This window comes from Salvelinus sp. IW2-2015, linkage group LG20 (assembly GCF_002910315.2).
Source record: "Salvelinus sp. IW2-2015 linkage group LG20, ASM291031v2, whole genome shotgun sequence".
NCBI lineage: Eukaryota > Metazoa > Chordata > Actinopteri > Salmoniformes > Salmonidae > Salvelinus > Salvelinus sp. IW2-2015.
Genome location: NC_036860.1, coordinates 4,325,827 through 4,350,087, shown reverse-complemented (window position 1 = coordinate 4,350,087; position 24,261 = coordinate 4,325,827). Strand labels below are relative to the sequence as shown.

Genomic DNA, 24,261 nt, shown 5'->3' with positions numbered 1-24,261 from the left:
GTAAATAATTGATTGTGTCATTTTGGAGTCACTTTTAAATAAGAATAGGATATGTTTCTAAACACTTCTGCATTAATGTGGATGCTACCATGATTACGGATAGTCCTGAATGAATCGTGAATAATGATGAGTGAGAATGTTACAGACGCACAAATATCCTAACGGTGAGAGGTTAGCATGTCCTGAGGGTATGATATTTGTTTGTTTATATTTTTTATTTTACCTATATTTAACTGTGTTTGTAACTTTCTCACTCATCATTATTCACGATTCATTCAGGACTATTCGACTATCTGTGAAACGTGTCACTGTCCCAATTCTTTTGGAGCTCACTCACTGTCCATAAATGCTTACCAAAATGCAAAGCCCTCATTGACATTTTTTTGGTTTCGTTTTTTTCAAAGACACAAGTTTTTTATCCTTTTTTTAAAGGATAATCGCCGCGGTCATTTTAGGGTACCACACTTACCGTTGTTCAACCCCATCACCTCTGGGTGGCGCTGCGGTGTAGACTACATTTGAACCACGATCGACTGTAAAAAAGATGTTACAGATGCATGTAAATCACTCAACGTAGGCTATGACGAATTGTAGCCTTTTTGAGTAGCCTATAGTGAAACAATATTTTGACAGCGTCAAGTTTGTTTATAAACTCATAACAATATCGCAAGAAGTAGAAGTAGATGTAACAAGTAGGACGGCTAGTAACCTAACAGATTCTGACTATAGCCTACACGACGTGATGGAAGACTTTTTAACACACATCCATCATATTTTGTTCCTTGCTGACTCATACAGTGAATAGCCAAATAATTCGGGACTTCACTCCTCCTCTAACTAAGGGAGCATTTCCTCCGTTACAATGACCGCTGGTGTAGAGACGCCTTGGTAGAGGAACATGCTGTGATTCATAAGGGAGTTATACTACAGACTTTAAAAACTCTGTAATAATGTTGCGCGTCGTAGTGGAATCAGCCAAAGGCATCCCCAAAAAGAAACTCGGAAGCCCAGATCCCATAGCAGCGGTAGTGTTCAAAGGTGAGTTTATTGTTTTGTTGCCTCTTGCTGTGGCATTTAGCCWAAAATTTCTCTTTGGTTTCAATGCCTTGATTGTTGGCTATTCTTGAGAAGTTCAAAACATCTGGATCAAAGACGTTCTCCAAATGTAGGCTAATATAAATCAAAGATGAAGACATGCGGAGTTGCTTTCAGGTTGTAGCCTACTGTTTAGTTAGGCTACTTTATAGTTCTCTTTATTTTAAAGTCACATTATCCTTTCAGCCCTTTGCTGTCAATGTTGGATTAGTCGACCAATTTTCTGTCTATCATTTATTCTTTGAACCAACAACTGCAATATTCCACAATAAGATGATATTCGGATGGATTTTGTAGTCACCAAACATTTAACATGTTCAATAAACACAAACATGATGCTCTTTGTATTCAAAGTGGAGATACTGCATCAGTAACTAAGAGCATGTAAGGGCACAAAACTACTATGAATTGCATTGAAGGTACAACATTGGTACTGTGCATTATTTCTGAGATTCCCGAACCTKATTTTGCCTGTTTTAAGGCAATGAGTCACATTAAATAATGTTGCCTATATTGTGTTACACAGAGGGAAAACCCATTCCCTTATAAAGGGTTGGAATCATCCATTCTCCCCCTGTCATGAAGAGCTCTGCAGCTGGGTCAATGTGCTTCATTTTTGTATGGATATTTTAGGACAAGAGTCAGTCCAAGATGCACATTCAACTTTTATGGTTCAATATGTTGCCACTGTAAGTTGGCGCACTATGTTACCAGCCCCAGGGACGTTGTAGTTATTACTCATTTTAAAACTACCTGTATATGTTAAAGGCCCAGTGCAGTTAAAAACATGATATACCTGTGTTTTATATATATTTCCATTATGAGGTTGGAAATTGAAATTGTGAAAATGATGATAATGCCCTTTTAGTGTAAGAGCTGTTTGAAAAGAACGCTGAAAATTTCAGCCTGTTTTGGTGGGATGGAGTTTTGGCCTGCCTGGTGACATCACCAGGCAGTAAATTAGTTAAGAGACCAATAAGAAACAAACCTCTCTGCCAATAACAGCTAGTTTTCCCCTCCCCACTTAAACCACTCCTAAACAGTCCTAGCAAAATGATTGCTTGAGAACTTTGCATTTTTGCAAAGAAGCTATTTTTGTTTATTTTTGACCATTTAATTAAAAACAATCACAGAAACATAATTGTTACCCAGAAATGATTTGATATTCAGATAAAAACGTCTGCATTGGACCCAGAGAAATATATTCTACCCATGCATATACTCCCGAGTGGCACAGCTGTCTAAGGCACTGCATCTCACTGCTTGAGGCGTCACTACAGACACCCTGTTTTGATTCCAGGCTGTATCACAACCGGCCGTGATTGGGAGTCCCGTAGGGCAGTCCACAATTGGCCCAGCGTCGTCCGGGTTTGGCCGGTGTCGGCCATCATTGTAAATGAGAATTTGTTCTTAACTGACTTGCTTAGTTATATGCAGGATACATATAAAAACGTATATTCCATGTTTTAATCTTGCCACTTTGTGTAAACGCTACAGGTGAAAAGAAGAAAACTAAAGCAATTGATAGGGAACTCAATCCCGTGTGGAATGAAGTAAGTATAAATATTTACATTTACAATCCATCCTCTCTCTGGCAGTCTCTGGGAAAGTTGAAAAGGGCCTTGAGAGGAAAGTTTCATGTGGAGGAGGATATGAGAATGAATTAGGGAATGAGGCAAAAATATTGTCCGCTGTGTTAACTGTTTGTTGATGACTCAACATGGAGTAGTTATTATTAGATAGAGGAATGATAACTGTGAACACTTCCCCTTTGATTTAAAGCATTTGTACCCCCCCCCCATGTTTCATAATTTAACTAACATTGGCAAAGTTGCGTTTTTTATGAACTAACTCAATTTGTGGTTGCAGGTGCTTGAGTTCGACCTAAAGGGCTCCCCATTGGATGCGTCCTCCTTTATAGACGTGATTGTGAAAGACTATGAGACTATCGGCAAAGACAAGTACGTACCTGACATGTAGCTACTGTATATGTCTCAAAAGTTTTGTGAGAGAACACACATCACACACACGCACACACACCTCCTGCTAATCGGACGCTGCTAGTGCTGCTAGGGAGGAGGTGGGACATAGTGTTTTACTCAGTTTGACCTCTGTCATTTCTCAGTCAAAGTGCCCCTCCATTAGTATGTGAACCTGGTCATTACAATACAGTGTCTGGTAAGCACAGGTCATACAGAGAATGACTTAAAGGGAAAGTTCAAACCCTGAGGCCAGTGCTGAGTTTAAACTAAGTTGTAAAAAACTAGAGTAAGCACTTCTGCGGAGGGAGATCCATAATGTTCATTAAGGTCAAATATTCAGGTTACTTGCGTAACCCCGGGTTCTCTGATAATATGAGTGAGCTATCTTACATATGGGGCATGGCCCTTTGGGGCGAGATCGTAAGGAAGCTCCAATCACACAACATCTGTCGTAAACAGACAGGAGGCGTGGCGAATAGTGGGGAACCCCACTTATTATAATGCGTCAAGTCCCGTACTCTAGCTCATTATCAAACATATGTTTTCCTCCTTGTGCATATTGAGATACCCTAATCATATTATCAGAGAACAGGGGTTACGCAAGTAACCTTAAGATTTGACCTTAAGGAACATTATGGATCTCTGACTGCAGAAGTGCTTACCCAAGTGCTCTTTCAAATACTTTTTTCATTATCTCAAATATGGGTATCTCACATATAGTCAACTCCCATAGCGCTCATGTGCACTCCGAAGCAAGATAATCTCTACATAATCATCCCTCAGAGGCCCCAACACAGCAACGTATATGTCAGCGAGGGCACAGCGACGTCTAGTTCGTAAATCCTCATAAACATATAAGGGGTAGCCCAACATGCCGCATTGCAGCATCACCGCTTGCTAGTTCAAAAAACAGCGGGCAGTGTGCGTCTTTGTGCATGCGTAGAGATCTATGGACATTTGTCCATATTTTTCCACCACACTTGAGCCACCACTTCGGGATGGAGTCTCCAGTCCCCATACAGGGGGTTCCCTRTGGACTACAAGTCCGTGCCGGAGATGAGTCACATGTAAAGAGTGATGTGCGCTGCTCCACAGAATCATTTTGTGGGCTGGTCTGCACAAACGCAGAGATCGGGTGCCACCTTGGTGGTTGATGTATGCCACTACAGTCGTATTGTCCATTCTGACCAGGATGTGACAATTCAGAAGAAAAMGRAGAAAATGCTTTAGTMCAAGCAGCACTGTAAGCAACTCAAGGTAATTTAWGTGAGCATGACGTAGTTGTGGGGACTACAATCCATTCAATGCTCTCCCCTCACAGACTGCGCCCRACCCTGTGAGAGATGCYTCTGTTATCACTACTTTCCTRACAGACACWACCTCTAGGGGAATGCCCTTGGCGAAGATCGAGGGGTCCCGTCAGTGGCGGAGAGATGCTATGCTTGGTGAGGACACCGTTATCCTCCGATGGAGGTGACTACGGGGACACAGGCGTAGGGCAGACACCCAGCACTGAAAATATCTCATCCTCAATAGTCCCAACAGAACTACTGAGATGGTGGAGGCCATCAACCCCAACATACAGAGACACGTCTTGAGTGTGACCGTATGACCCCATTGGAACATGGAGAGACACTGGTGAAGCAACATGATTCGCCTGTCTGATAGTGCGGCCTGGAAAGAGATAGAATTCAGAACCACGCCTAGATATTCTYTTCTCTATGTGGGCACTWAACAACTGTTTATCTGATTGATCCTGAAYTCTACAAGGGCAGCTCTGTCTCTCACTGCCTGCTTCTGTTAATGGGAGCAGAGCAGGTAGTGGTCTATGTACGTGGAGATCCTGTGTCCTCTGCATCTCAGGGGAGTTAGGGCCACCTCCACACACTTGCTGAACYTCCGAGGGGCTAGTGATAGCATGAAGGGAACAGCTAGATACTCGATACCCTGACAGACAAACTTGAGAAATCTCCTATGTGCTGGCAGAATGCTTTTGTGAAAATCCTTCAAATTGACTTTAGTGAACCAATCGCCTCGACAAACAAAGCAAGACAGCACGTTGTGTGTAAGCATAAGGAATGTGAACTTTTTCAAATAGCTGTTGAGGATCTGTTGGTCCAAGATGGAGCGCTGGAGAATGGATGAAAAMAAATGTTCCATCTTGCCAGGGAGAGACATGTCGGTGAGGGAGGCACAGCGTTCGGGGTGGAGGTGGTTAGCGAGAGATTGTTCCACTGCTCCTCCATACCTTGCATGTCCATGGCAGTGAAGTCCCTCCGGAAAGGGGTTTGTCCCAGTTGTGTTTAGCCTCCACCAAGCATGCTGGGATCATGGGGACATGCTGTCTCCTAGGGACGGTATGGGATGAGAGCCTCTTCCCATCGAACCAGTCTCTTTTGCCGTTTTCGCACAAATGGATTAGCCTGTACTCCAGGCTGGGAGAGGAGGGCCCTCCACTCAGGGTGCTGGAAGGCCTGAGGCCTGAGCCTTGGGGTCTTCCTCCCCTTCCTCATCCTCATTGCAGAAGAGTCACACAATACTGTTGTCCTCCTCCTCGTAAACCCCTATACCTCCTTTCCCTGCTGCTAGCTCGTCAAACAGAGAGTGGATATCTGGGGGGAGACCGCCCATAACCTTGGCCCAGCTCGGGGTTGTTTCGTTGCCTCTTCGCCTGAAGGCTGGGAGGAAGAGAAGCCTCAAGGGGGGCTGCTCTGCGCAATGCTCGCAGGACTCTGGGTTAGCAAGAGCCGCCTGAGCATGCTCCAGTCCCAAGCAGGCAACACAGATAGGATGTGTGTCKTTCACTGACATCATGTACTTCGGTGAGCTAGCTAGGTTAGCTTTGCCTTGCACRGTGGGCTAACCCCTTTTTAAAAAGATTGACGTTTTGAAACTACAGTAAAGGTGCAGTAACTGCAGTTGACTGTGGTATTTCAGACACAGTAATTGCAGAATAACTGCAGTGTACTGCAGTTGAACTGCCGTTATACTGCACTGTAACTGCATTTACACTGCAAAATGACTGTAGTAAAAAAACGGTGTTATTATGGACGCAAGTATTTGCAACACACTGCATTTATACTGTACTCGGACTGCAATCTTRTTTTGAAAGGGACCGAATCTCAAAATTCTCTTTTCTACCTTCGACTGTGGTGGTAATTAGCAGCACGAAGCAGGTACTGCTAAGTGGGCGAGTGGGTCAAAAGTTAGCCATGTGGCGCTAGTTGTGACTGGAGACTGAGAAGAACRCAACTTTTCCTTTRGGTAAAAGTACTTAACACAATACACGAGAAGCAGTATCCTATCCTCGGTGGCGAGTTCACAATTAAGTCGGAAAACAARGAGACAAGTCGTGCTGAGGAGAGTGTAGAGAGAGCTTGTGATCTCCGTAAGGAAGAAAACGATAATGAGCTAGAGGGCGGGACGGCCTTATAARAGGTTGTGTGATTGGAGTGTCCTTGTGATCCCGTCCCGAAGGGCTTACCCCATACGTGAGATACAGAAACATGTATTTGAAAGAGAACTTAGTTGATCTACAARTACATAAAAAAGCTCACGTTTTTCCATTGCAATGGGCCACATAACGTTTACAGGAACTCCTCTTGCCATGACAACATGTGTTGAGGAYAATTGTGTTACCGCAGAGCTTCAATGATTACCACGTTGGTAAGTGAAAAGTGAGGGGTGATTTGAAGTCYCACAACCSCWTACAGCTCCWCTACCACACCCTGTACCTGCCTCCGTGTTCAGACTCGCTGTYCTATGTGAGGAGGATTTATCTCTCACTATGATGGAACTYTTTTCTCTCTCCAAAAGGCTATTGCTTCACCATGAGCWCAAATCACTTCWAACTCAATAGATTCAAAATGGTCTKTTATGTGTCTACTCTATATCAAGAGAAACAGGTATCAAAATGRTTTTTACTTCACATATTAGTGCTTTTCTATTGATGAAACATATCTAAGCTGTATTGATGCTTCATTGTTGTTCCATTTCCAATGTGACATTTTTAAGTCACGTAATGAGCAGCCTCTATTTAGCAACATGCTTTTCACCACTTCTCAGCAGGAACTCTAATCTAGATGTCTAGAGAGAGAGGGAGAGAGAGAGAGAGAGAGAGAGAGAGAGAGAGAGAGAGAGCAGGCTATGGTAATGAGAGTGACTCACATCTTTGATCTTCTACAATGTCGGGGGGCACTGGCAGAGTCCAGACTCAAACACAAGCAAACTTACAGAGCTTGCACAGGCTTGTCACTGGCAGATGGGGGGTTGAGTATGCTTGATAACCCTTTGCAGATGTGTGTGTATATGGGTGAGGTTGACTCATCTAGTCTAAACACACACTCAATAAGGGGGSGGGGGTTGTTTTGGATATAAGGACATCTAGTGACCACCATATACAATCATTTGTCCTGCTGAGGCATTTKGAATCCTCCATATCCAACGTCAGAATTCTAAAAAAGCCCAAAATGATATACAAACATGGATACATACAGTATGTTTTTCCTGCTAGACACTAGGCAGTAAACTATAGCCTGCTCTTGCCAACTCCCTTACTCATTGTCAATCCAAARATGGCATGACATTGAGTGACAAGGAGTTGACATGATAGCACAAATAGACTGGCACAGTTAGCAGCAGGGCCTTTGATATCAGCAAAAGAAAGAACTCCATATTATGCTGTATTGTTTGACTTCATAGTGTGGAACTGCTTTAGACTCATAAAAGAGGAACTAGCCACTACCCAGTGCATAAATATAGCCAACTAGTGTGCTGACAGGTAGTGTGTGTTCCATATTATTAGTCAGCAACAGTCAACTCATTTCCTCAGACGGAAAATATTCAACAATGGGTATTTTGCATGTGTCTGCTCGCCTTTGAAAAGTCAAGTGCCAACTAATTGAGTCAAGACAAAATGTGAAATGTGTAAAATTCCAAGAGGAATAAAAACAAAAGACTCAAAGAGCATTCCTCTCTCAGCTTCAGAGTAGCCTGCTTTCAATGCGTGTGATCTCTACCACTGACCCTGTAGTTCAACTTCATTTCCAGGACCTGTTTTAACACATGATTGTTTATCTCTCTGTGTGTGATGACAAATTACTTCAACACTGAGGTGACATAGCCAAGAGGGGAGAGGCATGACAACATCCCACCTTCCCCCCTCTCTCTTCTCTCCCACCCTCTTCTCTCCTCTCTCCCTCTCTCTCCCCCTCCAACCTCTCCTCTCTCCTCTCTTCTTTTCTCTCTATCCCCCCTCTCTCTCCCTCTCTCTTTCAATTCACTTAAATTATATCTCTCCCTCCCTCCTTCTCTCTCTCTCTCTCTCTCTCTCTCTCACTCTCTCTTTCTCTTGTCTCTCTCCTCCCCTCAGCCTGATACACAAGGCCAGACTACAGGCATGCCTGTGGTAGATGCTAATTGCTCCCAACGGTTAGTCTTTCCTCGTCCTCCCTTTCATGATTCTTTGCCCTTGTCTGTGGGATCGAGTGTTGTTCCTCACRACAGAGCACAGATTACATTTTTTCCCAGTGTTCTCCGGGGAAGGCTCTAATYATTGCCAAAATAAGCTATGCTAGGCTGATGTTTGTCATTGTGACAGCTTATTAAGATCACTCAGTTACAGGAAAGTCGTCTTCTCGCTACAATTCTATCACTTTGTTTTTCTTGAGTCCCTCCAGTCCAGTACAAGCAAAGTGCCTCAATGGTATCAACAATATGTTGACATATACACACTTCTTTAACTTGTGGCTGCATGGCACGGTGGTGGCTTTGTATACATAACGGGAATAACTGAGATTAAGCAATGCAACATGATTCTTAATCATTGCGTAATAAAGAACCCTTGGTACCTTTCTAGTTAGTCCTCAGTTCCCCCATAAGGACTTTCATCAGATCTGTGTGGCATATATAATTGCTCTATAGGACTTGTTGCTAGGTTTGTCAATTCTGAAAGAAGTACAAATGAGAACTGGATACTGCCTGTGATTAGTCAAAAAAATTATATATTCATACATATAAAATTACATACATCATTGTACACAAACAACAGAGGAAATCTGCACCTCTTTATGCAGTAGACCAGCAAGCATAATAAATACATTTGTTTAAGTGATCTGGGTATGATATTATTATGTTACTGTATGCGTTTCCACAAGAAAGATTCATATCACATACATACAGGTGGTGCTCATTACTTTTTTACCTCTATTCCAGATTTATTGGCTCAGCTAAGATCTCTCTCCTAGACCTGGCTCACGGTCACACCAAGTCCCTCCCAGCAAAGAACCTGTCCCTGGTCAATGAGAAGAAACAGGACACTGGGGTGAGTTTCTCTATGGCTACCCACTTGTGTCACTGAGAATTAACAGCTTCAAGAATGAACAAGAGTTATTAACATGTATAAGCATTTATAATTGACTTATTCTTAAAAGTAAATGAAGTGTAACCAATAATACACTTTATTGTAGTGACATTGTCAAGAGGTTCGGTGCTTTTGGCTTAACGGCTAATGTGTTGGGTTGACAATCGCWGGACCCGGGTTCYAGTCCTGGTTAGAACTAACACACAAATTCCCTACATTGGTGTAAGAAGTGGGATGGCGCCCATAAGGTCARCYGAAAGSCGTGTACACATGAAGGACTTGGAATAAAGAAGCTTGGGGAGATGTTCTCTTCAAGGGAGGGGCTATTTCGCTACACTACAAGCATTTCGCTACTCTCGCATTAACATCTGCTAACCATGTGTATGTGACCAATACAATTTGATTTGATTGGAGTAGCGACCTTAACCCAACACCTAGGGACCTCGTCAAGAGGTTCAGGTCTCTTGGCGTAACCGCTAAGGTGTTGGGTTGACAGTTGCTGGACCCAGGCCTGAGTCCCYGTCAGAACTACCCCATGCATATAATAACTAGGTTAAAACTTCTTGATCATTGACCATAACATGTCAATGTAAAATAATGTAAGTTAAAGTTGTTAATACATTGAGACATTGTCTTGAAGCAGCATGTTGACATTTAATCCCATCTTTTTTTAGGCAACCATTAATTTGATGATTGGGTATGAGCCGCCAGCTAACACAACTCCTAACCCTAACAATCAAACTGATGAAGACCAGTCYTATYGGGACACAGGTCAGTTTAACTTAACAAATATGTGCACGCCATCTTTTGTTTTGGTTAAGCYAAATGGTGTCCTTCTCTCATGAGATCAGTTCCAATGTCTTTGGTATGCCAGTAATGTAAATCAACTCTTATACATGTAGTTTGGGAAAAGTATGCAGCTATCTCAGTGGTATGTTTGGGTTTGGTATTGCAGTGGTAGCCTGGTTCCCAGATTTGTTTGTGTGWTAGCCAACTCCTCTGTCGTTCAATGTCATGTAATGAGCAGTTGACTAAAGTACAGACAGATCTGGTAGCCAGGGTTGTGTTCATTAGGGCACACAACAGGAAGCGTTTGAAAACGGAAAACAAAAGCTTGCATTTCTTATTGGGCAAGTCCAGGTAGTCCCTACCTGTTTCAGAGTTGTTTTTCCACCATTTGGTCTCTAATGAATACAACCCAGGTAACCAGGCTAGTGAGGTGGTGTGATGTTGTGGTTTTAGGCTTTGGTTGGTAGGAAGTATTGGAGTGGTACTGGCTTGTCTGTGTTCTTTACACAAGTGAAAGGCTGCTTGCTGTTTATGGAAATGGAGGATGCAAATTGAAAAGACAAACAACACTTACAGTCTTTGGCAGACTCTGCCACGAGGAAACAGAATCAATAGAACATATTTTGTAGTACGTTCCATCGGGGGCTCGCTTTTGGAGTCAGGTCCGGGAATGGTTGTTATGTCATAATATCAGGTTACAGATGGACCTGCAAACTGTTTTGTTAGGTGATCTGAAAAACCACGATCAGTCAATGGGAAATATAATTTAACTCTTGGGTAAAGTATTTCTTTTTGGGGCAATATTGGTAGAAATGTTACAGATAGGGAGGTTCAGGACTCTCATAAGACATCATAGTAAAATGGATGGATGTATTGCAAAAGGAAATAGCAAAATGGCATTATACTGGGAAAGATGGGTGAATCTGTGGACATCGGACGGTTGGAGTTCAGATTGAATGGTGGATTGGCGCTGTGGGTAAAAATCCAGCACTTGAGGAAATTAGGAATGTTTCTGTATGTCTAATTCTTTAGCTACAGGTACTGTAGATATGAGGGAAAATAGCTGTAAGTAGCAGTAGAAGTGTTGTTGTCTGTTAGTTTACTCTAATCAGGGTAGGGATGGTAGGGTATGAATTTTTTATGTATATTTGTATATTTTTTAAATATACACACGACACAAGTACTCTCAGCAGACAATATGCTGAACACAAGTCACCTGGACCAGAAGTCCCCACAAGAATCGTAAACTAAAATGTTTTTAACCAACTGGGGACATTTTGTAGGTACCCACAAGGTCAATTTCTATTTCTAGGGGGTTTAGGGTTTAGGTTAGAATTAGTTTTAGGGTTAGAATTAGGGTTAGGAGCTAGGGTTTGTTTTAGGGTTATGGTTAGGAGCTATGGTTAGGTTTAGGGTTAAGGTAATATTTTCGGGTTAAGGTTAGGGTACAGGTTAGGGTTAGGTTTAGAGTTAGGGACATTAGGATTTTAAATGGGATTGAATTGTGTGTCCCCACAAGGTTAGTTGTACAATACTCTGTGTGTGTGTTGTGTGTGTGTGTGTGTGTGTGTGTGTGTGTGTTCTGGCTTCCCAGGTGGGGGTGAGGAAGGGAAGGATGGGGAGGAGGTATCCCTTGGGGGTCAGGTGGGGACCCCTGGAGTTCCACCCACACCTGGCCAGCCTGGTAACCCCAACCAGAGGCCTGTCCGGACCAGCCGCAAGAGACACCGGMCCCTGGCCAACAAGCCCCAGGACTTCCAGGTAGAGTCCATAGCTAGGACATGAAGTGCATGTCAAAAGTTTAAAGTATCCTCTCCTCCTCATCTCTCTTTCCTTCATTTGCACTGATCTGAAACCACAGGACAGATGAAAGCAGTARGGTGGATGGTGGCTTTCAACCTCCAGTTCTTTCAGATCAGTGGGAGAGAAGATGAGCAAAGGACTATAGAGATGCAGCCCTGGATGGTTGTGTGGGGCCCTGTTTAAATACTTATGAAATGTGTCCTTCATCCCATTTTATCTTACTTGAGGTAATCACTAATCTGTATAGGCATGAGAGGTGACAGCAATATGATAACTATACATTCATAAATCCAATCACTAACAGATCAGTGATTGCCTCAAGGAAGGAAGGAAGGAAAAAAGGAAGGAGATATGCATTTTGTAGTAGAACAGCGCCTCTTTGACCTCTCCCTTAAATAAATAAAAGGCGTAATTAAGGAATTTTGTGTTTGTTGAAGTCACTCAGTGTTAGTTAAACTCTTATACTCTTGTCTTCAATGACCAGATTCGCGTTCGAGTTATCGAGGGCCGACAGTTGCCGGGAAACAACATCAAACCGGTTGTCAAAGTGAATGTGTGCGGACAGACCCACAGAACCAGGATCAGACGAGGAAACAACCCCTTCTTTGATGAGGTAATCTCTTCATAACTCCATCGTTTTAAACTGCTCTTATTCTCAAAAATCAAAACCACTAGGGCAAAGTTACACTTCTCTGATTGCACTGAAGGGAATCTTTGTTTCCGTATTTCATCTTTTGATTGACTGTCTTTTTCACCTCTTTAAACGCTTGTCTTTCTAGGGAGTTTTTCCTAGCCACCGTGCTTCTACACCTGCATTGCTTGCTGTTTGGGYTTTTAGGCTGGGTTTCTGTACAGCACTTTGAGACATCAGCTGATGTAAGAAGGGATTTATAAATACATTTGATTGATTGATTGTCTATTTGACTCCTGATCCTCTTTTATCTTGTCCTGCTGATCTCTCTCTCAATGCACTCCTCCTTCTCCTGCTTCAGTGAGTTTCATTCTGATCTTCTTCTCTCTCTGCAACAGTGATATGTGATATGTTTGAAAAAGCACATGCATTTTCTCAACATTTTCTAGTCAATTACTATACAATTGCTACAGTATGTCTATATGAATTTCCTTCAAAATCAAGAGTATAGAAAGCTATGGAAAATGGTCATGGTTATGCCTAACTCTTTACTATGTACATAAATAAACCATGAAAATACTGTATATATCAACATATTTATAAACCCTCTCCACAGATCTTTTTCTTCAATGTCAACATGCTGCCTTCAGAGCTTTTAGATGACTGTATCAGTATRCGGGTAAGTACAACACTCCCTCTTAGACTGAGTATAGTCTATATACAGTGTGTTCTTATACAAGAGTGAGAAAGACTTTCTGACAATGAGGTCGCTAATGTTGAACTGACCAAGTTGCACTTCGGTGAATAAGCTTTGTCACCTACTCAACCTGGTTGAAGTACTTGCTGTAGACGTGCTCTAGAGTGGAGCACATTGAGTGTCAGATGGTGCATTTAGCACAGAGGAGGCAAAATGAGCCAAAGGGAATGGAAGGGGTGAGAAGGTAGTGTAAGGAAGGCCCYGCCCCTGGTCGTGTACCAAGGTTGTGCTGAACCCCCTTCCTGGTAGGGCCAACCCTCAGTTGTTGACTAGGTTTGACTGGACTTCCCAGTGCAGGAAAAGGCCCTGGTCATGGACCAAGGTGTGATCTGGACCGCCCAGCATAGGGAAAGATAGAAGTGGAGAGAGAGAGATGGTAGTTGTTCTCTTATGGCAGTTCTTCCAGGAGCCAGTGAATATCTTCCAAGTCTTTAGCCAGGTAGTTCTTTGGAGCTAGGTCTGTAGCTTTAGCATCATCTTGCTCTGAGGCTACCTTCGTGACTGTGGGCTTATTTTTCAGGTCTTGGTGCATCTTTCAATGGAATACCATGTTGGTCGAATGAGTGTTTTAAAACTTGCACAAAGGGCTAAAGTTGGTTGCCCCCAAAAGGAATACTGCCCTTGATGGGAATAACACTCTGGGGAGTGAGAAGGCTAGCAAGCCCAGGAGTCGTTGAGTGGCGGCCACCATGACTGGTCAAGAGTGCATGCAGCAAGCTAGTCCCGGCTAGTAGGGGTCGGGTGGGGTAGGGATTTGGGCACAGAGCAGTTGTGGGAAGTCGCACAAAGGGCTAAAGTTGGTTAGCACCAAAAGGAGTGCTGCCTTTGATGGGAATAACACTCTGGGGAGTGAGAAGGCTAGCAAACCAGGAGTCGTTGAGTGGCGGCCACCATGACTGGCCAAGAGTGCATGCAGCAAGCTAGTCCCGGCTAGTAGGGGTCGGGTGGGGTAGGGATTTGGGCACAGAGCAGTTGTGGGAAGTCGCACAAAGGGCTAAAGTTGGTTAGCACCAAAAGGAGTGCTGCTTTGATTGGGAATAACACTCTGGGGAGTGAGAAGGCTAGCAAACCCAGGAGTCGTTGAGTGGCGGCCACCATGACTGGCCAAGAGTGCATGCAACAAGCTAGTCCCGGCTAGTAGGGGTCGGGTGGGTTAGGGATTTGGACACAGAGCAGTTGTAGGAAGTCACGAGGGAAGCAAACCTGAGCAGGTCAAGAGGGAGCCACGTCAACCTGAGCAGGTGGGAAATTACCTTTTAATTGCGTCAGACCAAGGCTCTGCATCTGTCCTCATGGTCATAGACCTTAGTGCCGCTTTTGACACCATTGCCGCTTTTGACACCACCGCTTTTGACACCATTGATCACCATAATTGGTTTACATGGACAAGTTCTTGCCTGGTTTAGATCTTATCTGTCGGAAAGATATCAGTTTGTCTCTGTGGATGGTTTGTCCTCTGACAAATCAATTGTACGTTTTGGTGTTCCTCAAGGTATTGATTGTTTTCACTATTGTTTTCACTATATATTCTACCTTTTGGTGATGTTATTCGGAAACACAATGTCAACTTTCACTGCTATGCGGACGACACATATTTCGATGAAACATGGTGAAGCCCCAAAATTGCCTACCCTGGAAGCCTGTGTTTCAGACATAAGGAAGTGGATGGCGGCAAATGTTTTAATTTTAACTCGAACTAAACAGAGATGCTAGTTCTAGGTGCAAAGAAACAACGAGATCTGCTGTTTGATCTGACAATTAATCTTGATGGTTGTACAGTCGTCTCAAATAAAACTGTGAAGGACCTTAGCGTTACTCAGGACCCTGAACTCTCTTTTGACGAACATATCAAGAATATTTCAAGGGCAGCTTTTTTCCATCTTCGTAACATTGCAATAATCTGAAACATTTTGTCCAAAAATTATGCAGAAAAGCTKATCCGTGCTTTTGRCACTTCTAGATTAATCTACTGCAGTGCTCTACTCTCCGGCTACCTGTGTTATGCTGATGAATGAGGACCCAAAAGCGACGTAATAGAAACAGAGTCTTTATTCCAGTCTTAAACAAACAATGATTCCCTGGATATTATCAAAGGTAAATCCAAAACAGGAAACTGGAAATCCTCTCGTCAGTAGAGAGGAACGACTGGAGACGCGACCACAGACTGCAGTCGCTTCAGAAGGCACAGGCCGTAGCTGACATAGACACCTGCTCACACGCAGCATCTGAAGAAGGCAAAAACACGACAGGGCGGAACAAGGCACAGAACAGCAAACATCAACAAGAAATCCGACAAGGACAGAAGCGGAAAACAGAGGGAGAAATAGGGACTCTAATCAGAGGGCAAAATAGGGGACAGAGTAAAATGAGGTCGTTAGGAGAATGAGAAAACAGCTGGGAGCAGGAACGGAACGATAGAGAGAGAGAGCGGAGAGGAAGAGAGGGAGGAGGAGAGAGGGGATAAAAGAGGGAAAGACCTAATAAGACCAGCAGAGGGAAGCACAGGGACAAGACATGATGATCAAAAGACAAAAACATGACAGTACCCCCCCACTCACCGAGCGCCTCCTGGCGCACTCGAGGAGGAACCCTGGCGGCAACGAAGGAAATCATCAATCAACGAACGGTCCAGCACGTCCCGAGATGGAACCCAACTCCTCTCCTCAGGACCGTAACCCTCCCATCCACTAAGTTACTGGGACCACGTCCCCGAGAACGCGATGTCCATGATCTTCCGTACCTTGTAAATAGGGCGCCCTCGACAAGGACGGGGGGGAGGGAAGACGAAACGGGCGCGAAGAAAAGCTTGACACAGGAGACATGGAAGACAGGGTGGACGCGACGAAGATGTCGCGGAAGAAGCAGTCGCACAGCGACAGATTGACGACCTGAGAGACACGGAACGGACCAATGAACCGCGGAGTCAACTTGCAGAAGCTGTCGTAAGGGAAGGTTACGAGTGGAAAGCCACACTCTCTGACCGCGACAATACCTAGGACTCTTAATCCTACGTTTTATTGGCGGCTCTCACAGTCTTCCCCGCAGACGAAGGCAGACCGGTAATAAAGTCTAAGCGATGTGAGACCATGGTCGAGAAGGATGGAAGCGGTCTGAGACGACCGGCAGGAGGAGAGTTACCTGACTTAGTCTGCGCGCAGTCCGAACAAGCAGCCACGAAACGGCGCGTTCACGCTCCTAGTAGGCCACAAAACCGCTGGCGAATAGAAGCAAGCGTACCCCGAACGCCGGGTGGCCAGCTAACTTGGCAGAGTGAGCCCACTGAAGAACAGCCAGACGAGTAGAGACAGGAACGAACAGAAGGTTACTAGGACAAGCGCGCGGCGACGCAGTTGTGAGTGAGTGCTTGCTTTACCTGTCTCTCAATTCCCCAGACAGTCAACCCGACAACACGCCCTTCAGGGAGAATCCCCTCGGGGTCGTAGAAGCCACAGAAGAACTAAAGAGACGGATAAGGCATCAGGCTTGGTGTTCTATTTCCCGGCGATAAGAAATCACGAACTCGAAACGAGCGAAAAACAACGCCCAACGAGCTTGACGTGCATTAAGTCGTTTGGCAGAACGGATGTACTCAAGGTTCTTATGGGTCAGTTCCAAACGACAAAAGGACGGTCGCCCCCTCCAACCACTGTCGCCATTCGCCTATGGCTAAGCGGATGGCGAGCAGTTCGCGGTTACCCACATCATAGTTGCGTTCCGATGGCGACAGGCGATGAGAAAAAGTAAGCGCAAGGATGGACCTTATCGTCAGAATGGAAGCGCTGAGACAGAATGGCTCCCACGCCCACCTCTGAAGCGTCAAACCTCGACAATGAATTGTTTAGTGACGTCAGGAGTAACAAGGATAGGGGCGGAAGTAAAACGCTTCTTGAGGAGATCAAAAGCTCCCTGGGCGGAACCGGACCACTTAAAGCAAGTCTTGACAGAAGTCAGAGCTGTGAGAGGGGCAGCCACTTGACCGAAATTACGAATGAAACGCCGATAGAAATTAGCGAAACCGAGAAAGCGCTGCAACTCGACACGTGACTTAGGGACGGGCAATCGCTGACAGCCTGGACCTTAGCGGGATCCATCTGAATGCCTTCAGCCGGAAATAACAGAACCGAGAAATGTGACAGAGGAGACATGAAAGGCGCACTTCTCAGCCTTCACGTAGAGACAATTCTCTAAAAGGCGCTGGAGTACACGTCGAACGTGCTGAACATGAATCTCGAGTGACGGTTGAAAAAACAGGATATCGTCAAGGTAAACGAAAACAAAGATGTTCAGCATGTCTCTCAGTACTCATTAACTAATGCCTGAAAGACAGCTGGAGCATTAGCGAGACCGAACGCAGAACCCGGTATTCGAAATGCCCCAACGGAGTGTTAAACGCCGTTTTCCACTCGTCCCCCTCTTCTATGCGAACGAGATGTAAGCGTTACGAAGGTCCAACTTAGTAAAGAACCTGGCGCCCTGCAGAATTCGAAGCTGACACATAAGGGAAGCGGATAACGATTCTTAACCGTAATGTCATTCAACCCTCGATAATTCCACACAGGGCGCAGAGTACCGTCCTTCTTCTTAACAAAAAAAAACCCCGCTCCGGCGGGGAGAGAAGAAGCACCACGGTACCGGCGTCGAGAGAAACAGACAGATAATCCTCGAGAGCCTACGTTCGGAGCCGACAGAGAGTATAGTCTACCCCGAGGGGGAGTGTCCCCGAAGGAGATCAATACAACAATCATACGACCGGTGAGGAGGAAGAGAGTTGGCTGGACCGACTGAAGACCGTGCGCAGATCATGATATTCCTCCGGCACTCCTGTCAAATCACCAGGTTCCTCCTGAGTAGAGGGGACAGAAGAAACAGGAGGGATAGCAGACATTAAACACTTCACATGACAAGAAACGTTCCAGGATAGGATAGAATTACTAGACCAATTAATAGAAGGATTATGACATACTAGCCAGGGATGACCAAAACAACAGGTGTAAAAGGTGAACGAAAAATTCAAAAAGGAAATGGTCTCACTGTGGTTACCAGATACTGTGAGGGTTAAAGGTAGTGTCTCACATCTGATACTGGGGAGAAGACTACCATCTAAGCGAACATGGGCGTGGGCTTCCCTAACTGTCTGAGCAGGAATGTCATGTTTCCGAGCCCATGCTTCGTCCATAAAACAACCCTCAGCCCCAGAGTCTATCAAGGCACTGCAGGAAGCAGCCGAACCGTCCAGCGTAGATGACGACAGGTAGTACAGGATCTTGGAGAGACCTGAGTTGTAGCGCTCACCAGTAGCCCTCCGCTTACTGATGAGCTCTGGCTTTACTGGACATGACATGACAAAATGTCCAGCAGAACCGCAATAGAGGCAAAGGGCGGTTGGTGATTCTCCGTTCCCTCCCTTAGTCGAGATGCGAATACCTCCCAGCTGCATGGCGCTCAGTCTCTGAGCCGGTGGGAGGAGATGGTTGAGATGCGGAGAGGGGAAACACCGTTAACGCGAGCTCTCTTCCACGAGCTCGGGGACAGATCTACCCGTCGTTCTATGCGGATGCGGGAGTGCAATCAAAGAGTCCACGCTGGAAGGAACCTCCCGGGAAGAATCTCATCCTTAACCTCAGCGTGGAGTCCTCCAGAAAACGAGCGAGCAACGCCGGCTCGTTCCAGTCACTGGAGGCAGCAAGAGTACGAAACTCTATAGAGTAATCCGTTATGGATCGATCACCTTGACATAGGGAAGCCAGGGCCCTGGAAGCCTCCCTCCCAAAAACTGAACGATCAAAAACCCGTATCATCTCCTCTTTAAAGTTCTGATAAACGTTGAGAACACTCAGCCCTTGCCTCCCAGATAGCTGTGCCCCACTCCCGAGCCGACCAGTAAGAGTGATATGACGTAAGCGATCCGAGCTCTCTCTCTAGAGTACGTGTTGGCTGGAGAGAGAACACAATATCACCACTGGGTGAGAAAGGAGCGACACTCAGTGGGCTGCCCAGAGTAACATGGTGGGTTATTAACCCTAGGTTCCGGAGACTCGGAAGACCAGGAAGTAGCTGGTGGCACGAGACGAAGACTCTGAAACTGTCCTGTGAGAGATCGGAGACCTGGGCGGCCAGGTCTCAACGGCATGACGAGCAGCAGACAATTCCTGCTCGTGTCTGCCGAGCCATTACTCCCTGGATCTCGACGCGCAGTGATGAGAGAATCCGTAGTCGCTGGGTCCATCTTTGTCGGATTCTTCTGTTATGCTGATGAATGAGGACCCAAAAGCGACCGTAATAGAAACAGAGTCTTTATTCCAGTCTTAAACAAACAATGATTCTCCTGGATATTATCAAAGGTAAATCCAAAACAGGAAACTGAAAATCCTCTTCGGCAGTAGAGAGGAACGACTGGAGACGCGACCACAGACTGCAGGTCGCTTCAGGAAGCACAGGCCGTTAGCTGACATAGACACCTGCTCACACGCAGCATCTGAAGAAGGCAAAAACACGACAGGGCGACAAGGACACAGAACAGCAAACATCAAACAAGAATCCGACAAGGACAGAAGCGGAAAACAGAGGGAGAAATTAGGACTCTAATCAGAGGGCAAAATAGGGGACAGGTGTGAAAGAGTAAATGAGGTCGTTAGGAGAATGAGAAACAGCTGGGAGCAGGAACGGAACGATAGAGAGAGAGAGCGGGAGAGGGAGAGAGGGAGGAGGAGAGAGAGGGATAGAAAGAGGGAAAGAACCTAATAAGACCAGCAGAGGGAAGCACAGGGACAAGACATGATGATCAAAGACAAAACATGACAACCTGGATAAATCACTAAATAATGTTCGGTTAGTGCTAAATCCGGCTGCTAGCCTCTCTACACTGGCTTCCTATTAAGGCTACGGCTGATTTCAAGGTTTCACTGCTAACCTACAAAGCATTACATGGGCTTGCTCCTACCTATCCCTCCGATTTGGTCCTGCCATACATACCTACACGTACGCTACGGTCACAAGACGCGGACCTCCTTATTGCCCCTAGAATTTCTAAACAAACAGCTGGAGGCAGGGCTTTCTCCTATAGACCTCAATTTTTATGGAAAGGTCTGCCTATCCATATGAGAGACGCAGACTTGGTCTCGATCTTGAAGTCCTTACGGGTGCATCATGTTGCGCCAGGCTTATTTTGCTATACTTGACTTGAGTGGGTTGAGTCACTGAAGTGATCCTCCTCTTGCTGGTCTTGCGCCCCCTCGGGCTCGTGTGGTGGAGGATAATTTTGTGGGCTATACTTAGCCTTCTCTCAGGGTAGTAAGTTGGTGGTGTGTTGATATCCCTCTAGTGGTGTGTGGGCTGTGCTTTGTGGGGGTTATATCCTGCCTGGTTGGCCCTGTCTGGGGGTATTGTTGTACAGGGCCACAGTGCCCCCCCCCCACCTTTGAATGCTCGGCTATGAAAAGCCAACTGACATTTACTCCTGAGGTGCTGACCTGTTGCACCCTCTACAGCCAGTGTGATTATTATTTGACCCTGCTGGTCATCTATGAACGTTTGAACATCTTGAAGAACAATCTGCCCTTAATGGCCATGTACTATTATAATCACCACCCGACATAGCCAGAAGAGGGCTGGCTACTACTCAGCCTGGTTCCTCTCTAGTTTTTTTCCTAGGTTCCTGCCTTTTCTAGGGAGTTATTCCTAGCCACCATGCTTCTACATCTGCATTGCTTGCTGTTTGGAGTTCTAGGCTGCGTTTCTGTATAAGCACTTTGTGACATCTGCTGATGTAAAAAGGACTTTATAAATACATTGGATTTGATTTTATGTCATAGAAAGAGCAGGTGTTCTTAATGTTTTGAACACTCAGTGTAAATCAATCATTTTAAAACTCCTTGATTGTGGTAAATATGAAGCAGTTTAGGACTAAGGCTGGATTTGTTTCACATCACTAATCCTCTCTCTTTCTCTCTTCTCTCTTCTCTCTCTCTCTCTCTCTCTCTCTCTCTCTCTCTCTCTCTCTCTCTTCTTCCTCCTCTCTCTCTCTCTTCTCTCTTCTCTCCTCTCTCTCTTCTCTCTCTCTCTCTCTCTCTCTCCTCTCTCTCATTCTCTCTTTATATATTATAGTATATATATATATATATATGCAGGTCTATGATTCCTACTCCCTCAGAGCAGACAGTCTAATGGGGGAGTTCAAGGTGACATTTAAATATCCTTACATCCTAATTTACAAAAAGTGCATTTCATTTAGTTATTTACAGAGCAATATATCAATTACATCCAATCTATTATGTTTGCCTTTCATAACAATGACAGAAAACATTGGATAAATCACAGGAATCCTTTGTTCAAATATGGTATGGCTACAATGCACACTACGACATTGTATTTATACAGTATTGAATATATTACTGTAATCGTCCTTCCAGGCAATAACCTCAACATCCATATTTGTTTGATATTTAATTGAGTTGTCAACAAACATGCATGTTTATTGAAATTAAAGTAAAATGGTTGAAATCCGGTTAAAATCAGTTGTGTGATGTATCTGTAACCAGACTTTATTTTTATTTTAACAGTTGGATGTTGGGTACATATATGACGAACCTGGTAAGTTCCTCTTTACAGAAGAGTTACAGGAAACAAAGTATTATATTGATCTTCAATTATCTTCAAAGACATCCTTTGTGTGTGTCTGTGTCTGGAATGTGTATATTCTTATGGTCAACAGCCCACGCCATAATGAGGAAGTGGCTTCTCCTGAGTGACCCTGATGACTCTAGCTCGGGGGCCAAAGGTTACCTGAAGGTCAGCCTGGTCATCGTGGGGACAGGAGACGAGCCACCGGTACGACTGCTGTGTCACTATGCTATGTCACCTCACACCTCACCTGTCTTTCTCTACWTTCTCTACCATTGTACTTAATGTAATATTGATTATATAGTTTATAAACTCAGCAAAAAAAGAAACGTCCTCTCACTGTCAATTGTGTTTATTTTCAGCAAACTTAACATGTGTACATATTTGTATAAACATAACAAGATTCAACAACTGAGACATAAACTGAACAAGTTCCACACACATGTGACTAACAGAAAMTGAATAATGTGTCCCTGAACAAAGGGGGGGTCAAAATCAAAAGTAACAGTCAGTATCTGGTGTGGCCACCAGCTGCATTAAGTACTGCAGTGCATCTCCTCCTCATGGACTGCACCAGATTTGCCAGTTCTTGCTGTGAGATGTTAGCCCACTCTTCCACCAAGGCACCTGCAAGTTCCCGGACATTTCTTGGGGGAATGGCCCTAGCCCTCACCCTTTGATCCAACAGGTCCCAGACATGCTCAATGGGATTGAGATCCGGGCTCTTTGCTGGCCATGGCAGAACACTGACATTCCTGTCTTGCAGGAAATCACGCACAGAACGAACAGTATGGCTGGTGGCATTGTCATGCTGGAGGGTCATGTCAGGATGAGCCTGCGGGAAGGGTACCACGTGAGGGAGGAGGATGTCTTCGCCGTAACGGACAGCATTGAGAATGCCTGCAATGACAACAAGCTCAGTCCGATGATGCTGTGACACACCGCCCCAGACCATGACGGACCCTCCACCTTCAAGTCGATCCCGCTCCAGAGTACAGGCCTCGGTGTAACGATTAGTCTTTCGACGATAAACGCGAATCCGACCATCACCCCTGGTGAGACAAAACCGCGACTCGTCAGTGAAGAGCACTTTTTTCCAGTCCTGTCTGGTCRAGCGACGGTGGGTTTGTGCCCATTGGCGACGTTGTTGCCGGTGATGCCTGGTGAGGACCTGCCTTACAACAGGCCTACAAGCCCTCAGTCCAGCCTCACTCAGCCTATTGCGGACAGTCTGAGCACTGATGGAGGAATTGTGCYTTCCTAGTGTAACTCGGGCAGTTGTTGTTGCCATCCTGTACCTGTCCCGCATGTGTGATGTTCGGATGTATCGATCCTGTGCAGGTGTTGTTACACGTGGTCTGCCACTGCGAGGATGATCAGCTGTCTCCCTGTAGCGCTGTCTTAGGCGTCTCACAGTATGGACATTGCAATTTATTGCCCTGGCCACATCTGCAGTCCTCATGCCTCCTTGCAGCATGCCTAAGGCACATTCACGCAGATGAGCAGGGCATCTTTCTTTTGGTGTTTTTCAGAGTCAGTAGAAAGGCCTCTTTAGTGTCCTAAGTTTTCATAACTGTGACTTTAATTGCCTACCGTCTGTAAGCTGTTAGTGTCTTAACGACTGTTCCACAGGTGCATGTTGTTAATTGTTTATGGTTCATTGAACAATCATGGGGAACAGTGTTTAAACCCTTTACAATGAATATCTGTGAAGTTATTTGGATTTTTACTAATTATRWTTGAAAGACAGAGTCCTGAAAAATGAACGTTTCTTTTTTTGCTGAGTTTAGTAGAATGTGCGTACAATATCAATATGTTARACAACTACATAGAACACACCATTTTTCATCAAGGCTCTTCTCTACCCTCTCCTCTCCTGTGTGTTCAGACTGAGAAGAGAGAGCGGAACGAGGAGCAAGATGACATAGAGAGTAATCTGTTGGTGCCGGCTGGGGTAACACTCAGATTGGTCACTCTCAACCTGAAGGTGTACCGTGCAGAGGACATGCCTCAGAGTACGTGTATATTCCTTCTTCCTCCATCAGCAGCAAAGTATCATTTAGTCCAGTCCAAAAACAACCCCTTGCCCCTTTCCTTATCCCTAAACCTCTTGTTTCTTCCACCTACCACTTGTCCCTTACCCCCTACCCCATTGGGTATGCATATTTCTAGGTAAAGGAAACGTGTAAGCAATATGGCAGAAGTTAGTATGAACAGCCAACAC

The 24,261-nt window shown here is 45.0% G+C and overlaps 1 pseudogene; it reads left to right on the top strand.

Annotated features, from left to right (window-relative positions):
• Positions 1–611: 611 nt before the first annotated feature.
• The window catches only part of LOC111981279 (myoferlin-like), a 73,790-nt pseudogene continuing 50,140 nt past the window's right edge, over positions 612–24,261 (top strand).